We start from the raw sequence: 5,986 nt of genomic DNA on the forward strand, positions 1-5,986 counted from the left end.
GTCCTGTGTGCACCTGGCATACGACAGCTGAGCAGCAATGAAATAGACAATATTCCCACAGTAAAAAGGGAGCTGTGAGGTCCTGGGGAACCAGGAAGGGGCAGTTGCTGGGGAGTAAGCCATGGGACAGCATGGGTTTAAGAAAAACATGAAAGACCATCTATATTGTGTACAGTCTGGCTTCCTGGGAAAAATGAGAGGAAGAAGAAGTCAGGGCATGGCTATGACTTAGAAAGTCAACTGTGGGACTGTTTAGCAAAGACACTTATCTCCATGCCCATGTCCCCACCAGAAAAATGAGAATCATTGGACATTCCCTGAACGGTTGTGCTGATTACATGAGAGAATGATTATAATACAGCAGCTAACATGTTTTTAGCCTTTATTAAGTGCTGGGGATTGTGCTACGCCTGGCATGAATTATATCCAATGCTCACAACAACCCCACTTTCGAGTGAGAAGACTAACTGAACCCGAGAGTTCAGGTAACTTACGCAGAGTCATGGAATCACTGGAGGAGCTGGGAATCAACCCTGGGAGTTTGGTTCACTCATGGCTTGTGTGCTCTTAATCCAATGCCATCTCTCACATACATTTAGACTTCGGGTTCAATCCTTGCAGTTTCTGATGGCTTAGCTTTGGATCACAAGTGTACGCACTTCTCATGAATGTTCTCTACTTTAATCCTTTGGCATGTCCAGTTTTGGCATTTCTTAGCTTTTTGAGTTTTTTTTCCCCTCAACTTCTGACCTGTGAGTAAATATAAGCAAGAAAAAGGGAAGTTATTTTTTTTTAAAGTTTCTTTATCTGCTTCTACAGTAGAAAGTACTTGCCTTGAGATAACACCAGGCATGTATAGATGTGCTCTGGATCCCTGCTTTGGGGGTTCTCCAGACATACATACTGGAATCAACCACAGTAAATTCTACATGTGGGTTGCTTTCCTCCTATAGCTTGGTAAGTTCTTCAGCCCTCATACTAAATTTTTTATGGCCATTAACGTGTTCTTCAGCCAGGTCAGCCAGAAGAGGTTGCTCAAAATTTTTGAGTCAGCACTAGAGCTCTGAAGGGTTAAAATTCTTAGGTCACTTTTGGCTACTGGCTTCTAGCTTTTGGTGTGGATCACTGGCAGTAAAAACTGACAATTTTCCTCTCTCTCAAGATGCTAGATTTTTGTTTTAATGGTGCTTTGAATGGATACATAATCTGCTAGAAAATTGTCTTTTTTTTTAAATTCTGAAGGTGCCTTTACTATATGGAGGATTGCCAAGAACAAAATGCATATGCCATGCCAAAAAATTGGTCTCACTAACCTGTTTACTATACATGATTTGCTATAGCATTTCTTCACATTTCTCCATTCTGTTCCTGTTGGCCACCATTTTTTAAGCTGACACTGCTGCATTTTCCCTGTCTTATTTCTCCACACAATCAAATCAGAAATATGGAGATAATTAGCAGGACACAAAGACAAGTCACTTATTCTATGATCCCCCCAGGTTCACTTGATTAAGGATGACATCAGGACCCTGATGTCCTTGTAACTGGATGAGTGTTGATTAAAAGATAAGCTACACCAGACAACCCCAGTAAAGCAGTTCACCCCATCTCTGCTTTTACACCCACTGTACACACCTGTATAATCACACTTATTTTGGTTGTGCTGATTATATATTTTAAGTGTGTCTGTTTCTCTAAACAGAGAAGTCCTAGAGAAAAGTTTCCATGTCATATTTGCCTTTGAATTTCCAATGTACTGCACAGTTTCTGGCAGATAATTTATTGTCATAATATTTGCTAAATGAATGATCATGATTCAGACTTATTTTTGAAATAAAAATTCTGTTCTGCACAAAGCATTGACGTGGTCTTGGCAACATTAGACTTGGAAAACACATCTCCCATTTAACCACAGATGCATGAATGCTGCGTGTTGACCACATCCTGGAGGTAAAAGCTATAGTTTCACTGCTTTAATCACTCTTGGTCAATATCTGGCATGGAGTGAAATCCCACAGGAGTTACGAAGCCCTTAAAAATTCCTCATCAACTGAACCCCACACATGTAATATCTATTTTAAATGCACTGCAGTATTTTGGGCTTTAATGCAGTGTTTCCTCTCTGATTAATATTTTCCCCTCGAATATACGTTTTATATTTTCATTTCACCCATTGGTTATCTTTACTTGTTTATATTTTACCATTATTTATTTTATCTATTCACATTGCAAGCCACTTAGAGTCATTCTGATAATGAGATGGGACAGGACTAAATAAATTTTAAAGACACTGCCAAGTCCTAGGTAGGGATTCAAATTAAGGACTTTTGGGAGAGGTGGATGGAAGGAAGTCCTTCCTCTCTTCCACAGTCAACTCCATGATCATGGGTAGATCACTAAGTTCACATTACCCTTTGATTCTGTTAGTTGATATATACAGTTGAAAATCGTACCTTCAAAAATATGTGGACATGATTGGAAGGCTTTTTTTTTTTTTTTAAAGAACAGTGATTTAGGGCACTAAAAAGAACCAGTCATGCCTCTTCAGCAATTCTTTCCAACCCCAAAAGAACTGTGTTTTGTTTTTCAGGTCCTTAGGGACAGAATGCTTCATGAAGACATTCTTGCTACTTCTTGGAAAATCAAGTAATAAAGCAATAGACTGCATATCTGGTATCTGTGGGGAATATAGGAGCAACGTAAAAGTCAGTATAGACCATCAAGGGACTTTAGATCAACAAGGAACAAAGCTTGGCACATGGCACAGGAGACCAGTGAAAATAACCCTGCACTTGGAATCAGAATGCCCGGGATCGTGGCTATGCTATGGAATCTTGAGCCTTTCACCTAAGTTTTTCAAATTCTATTCCCTTGCTTGTCAAGGAGAGTGGTGCTATAGTCAGGATTAAATAAGAGAATGAATATCAAAGAAGCTTACAGTTTGTAAAATAATATCAGGAGTATATGTTATAATAAATAGTGTTTATGTTTGATATGAAATGAGACATTGGAAAGAACTTTGGAGGCTTACAGACCTGAATTCATATGCCCTTACTAGCCGTCTCATTTCAGGCAAGATACGGGACACCTAGAACTCTCAGATTCCTAATCTGTATAATGGGTACAGGTGGTGCATGGTAGAGCTCCTAGGAATATTGGTGGCGAAGCACAGAAAGCATGAAGCAGAATGGCTGGCACACAGTATGTGAATAAGTGAGAGCCTTCACTTCATGATTAACACAGCTTAACAATAGAAATTATATATAATTTAATGCAAAATTGTTTGCTTATAGCCTGTGGATAGTGTAGGAGTTCAGAGAAGAGGTATGCCAACTATATTTGTGGTCTTGTTAAAAAAGCTTTATGGAAGAGGAGTGATTTGAGATAGTTCTGGAAAGGTGAGTAAGCTTTGCTCAGGTGATTAACAGTAGTGATTACCCAAATTAGTCCTCTGGGCATAGATAGCTCAGTCATGATCACACCTGAATTTTTCTCAGATGTTGTATAGTCCTGGGTATAATGGTGTTTTTGCAAACTTCCAATGCATTTAGTACGTAAATCCAAGTTGAGAACCACTTCCCTAAAGCTACGCATGAATAGATATATGTTCAATTGTTGATATGGTCGTATGGAGTGGAATATTCCAGAAAGCACACTGGACTGGGATTAGGAGTTGCAAGTTCTATCTGTATCTCTACCTTGAGTGCTGGTGGATATACCTCTCTCCTCCCCGTAACAGCCCCACCCATAAGCACATGAAAGGAGTGCAACAAAGACATCTGAAAACTGTTTTCCTCTTTTCCTGAGAAACGCTGTAACATCATCAATCTGTGTTTGTTTTATTTCTAATGAAGGAAATGTGCCCCTCTTATTGGAAACACCTTGTGGAAAGAGGCAAGAGTCTCTCCCTGCGTCTGGCAGCTGAGAGCAGAGCTGCCGGCTGCACCCCACCTGTCCCCACAGCCAAGACTGACACAGCCTCAAATGCTTTCCATACATAAACCTTTGTGAAGTTTCCTGTGCACACAGTACAGACTGGGGCCCAGTTGCTGTTTCTGGCCAAGGTAATGCAAACCACATGCCTGGAGAGGAGTCAAGGTGAATATAGTTCCCCCAGAGGCCAAACATAAGTGGCACCTTCTTGTCTTAGTCATGGACCCCTCTTCCATGGACCAGGCATTGGTCAAACTGTAGAATAATTGCAAACATCAGTCCTGAAAATCACTGTGCGCTGGTTAGGCCACCTAATGCTCCTTAGAAGGCAGCTATCCCTTTTTACTCTTCATAAACAGCAGAGGGGGCTGGAAATTAGGAGGAAGGTAGTACATGTGGGAGATTTCATTTGGCATCCTAGCTTCTTAGTCTGAACTTACCAAGTAGGACAGACAGCCTGTGCCCTGGTCCTTGAGCTCTTTCCTAGGTCCTGAAGTGAGTTTCAAAGAACCAAGTTGGGTATCGCTGGAAGCCAGGCTAGCTTGCCTCCCGTACTTGTGAGAGTTTTGAGAAGGGGTCTTTGGCCTGTTGATGGGTGGTAGCAGCAGCCATTCCATGAATAGGACATCCTGCAAGGACAAAATTAGGAGCCCTAGAATCATCTGGAGAACAATCTCTGCCTTTCTGGTAATATTTCCTGGTAGAAACTCCATTTGAGCTTCAGTTAAGCATAATGCCACAGGAGCTCAGGCTCTGAAAGCAGAATAAAGTCACTTCCTATGTCAGTTCATTGCTTCTATATCTAACTCCATCATTTAACATCCTCGGAACCTCAGCTGCCTCATCTGTAAAATGAGAAGAATGATAGCCACTGTAGAGGGATTTTTCAAGGATTAGCTTATATATGTAAGCAGTTATATGAATAGGCTCTGACATCAGACTTCCAGGGTTTGAACCCCTCTACCACATTTCAGCTCTGTCAGACAAGTTGCTTCTTCTCTCTCTGCTTCAGTTTTCTTGTATGTGAAATGATAAGACCAGTAGAGTCTACCTCATGGGGCTGTTGTGAGAATTAAATAAATTAATACTTGTAAACTCCTGGAATAGTGGCTGGTACAAAGTAAGTACTCAGTAAGAGGAAGAACAAACATATATTGTGCATTACAGCCCTTCATACAGTGACTGGCATACCATACATGTCCAGTGACTGCCAGTTATTATGATTACTAAGACTATCCACTCAGCCAGAGAAGTAACATGTATTCTCACCTCTCATTTCTTCCCTCTAGACTTCCTGGGATGATTCAGATGTGAGTCCACTGAGGTGTCATCCTTGCCCTGAGGAAAGAGGAATTGTGGCACCAAGTGAATAGAGCAGGGACATCAGGTTAGCAGCCCATTCCCAAGGGAGAGCTGACCTTTCCACAGGAAGAGGAGAAACCGCAGCAGCCCTTACTTTCCCTGGGCTCTCACTGAGTCATGCTAAGTCATTCCTGGGTCTTGCCTCATGGAGAAAGATGTTACTACAGAAGCCAGAGAATGCATGCCTAGGGTCCCAGGCTCTGTGCTCAGACTAGCATACTCTGATGGAGGCCTGCGAGAGGGATAGGGTGGGGTAGAGAGGTTCTCGCTTCCCTCTGGTAGGTATGGAAGATGGTGAGTATCTGCTTCAAAAAATACTTTCTCTTCTGGGGTCAAAAAAGGAGAACAGCAAGCAGTCTCTGGTTGCTCTTAGCATAATTGCTATTCTTTTCTCTAAAATTAGTTCATGCCTTAATCCCTAGAGAGAGGGCTTTAATACACACTTATTTATTCTAGAAGTAGTGAAGGGCCCACTATATGCCAGACACAGTGCTAGGGAGTGCCCTCAAAGACGATTTCATAAAATCTTAAAGATTACTATATAGTATTTTCAGCTTATAAATGGGTTCAAAGTCCAATGGGGGCAGAGTTGATGAGGAGATCACACAAAGCTTCAAGGAGGAAATGATGTTGGTGTTGAGCTATAGGAGGAAATGATGTTGGTGTTGAGCTATTGGTTCCCAGATACAGA

General features: G+C 41.5%; 1 long non-coding RNA gene across 1 annotated transcript; it reads right to left on the bottom strand.

Annotated features, from left to right (window-relative positions):
* Positions 1–445: 445 nt before the first annotated feature.
* LOC144231750 (uncharacterized) lies at positions 446–5,274 on the bottom strand. The gene is made up of 3 exons (XR_013335177.1): positions 5,203–5,274; positions 4,374–4,562; positions 446–750 (listed from the first exon to the last, which is right to left on the bottom strand). It is a non-coding gene; the product is annotated as an uncharacterized LOC144231750 (long non-coding RNA).
* Between the last annotated feature and the right edge of the window lie 712 nt (positions 5,275–5,986).

Source organism: Crocuta crocuta, unplaced genomic scaffold (genome assembly GCF_008692635.1).
Source record: "Crocuta crocuta isolate KB4526 unplaced genomic scaffold, BGI_CrCroc_1.0 scaffold102, whole genome shotgun sequence".
Taxonomy (NCBI): domain Eukaryota; kingdom Metazoa; phylum Chordata; class Mammalia; order Carnivora; family Hyaenidae; genus Crocuta; species Crocuta crocuta.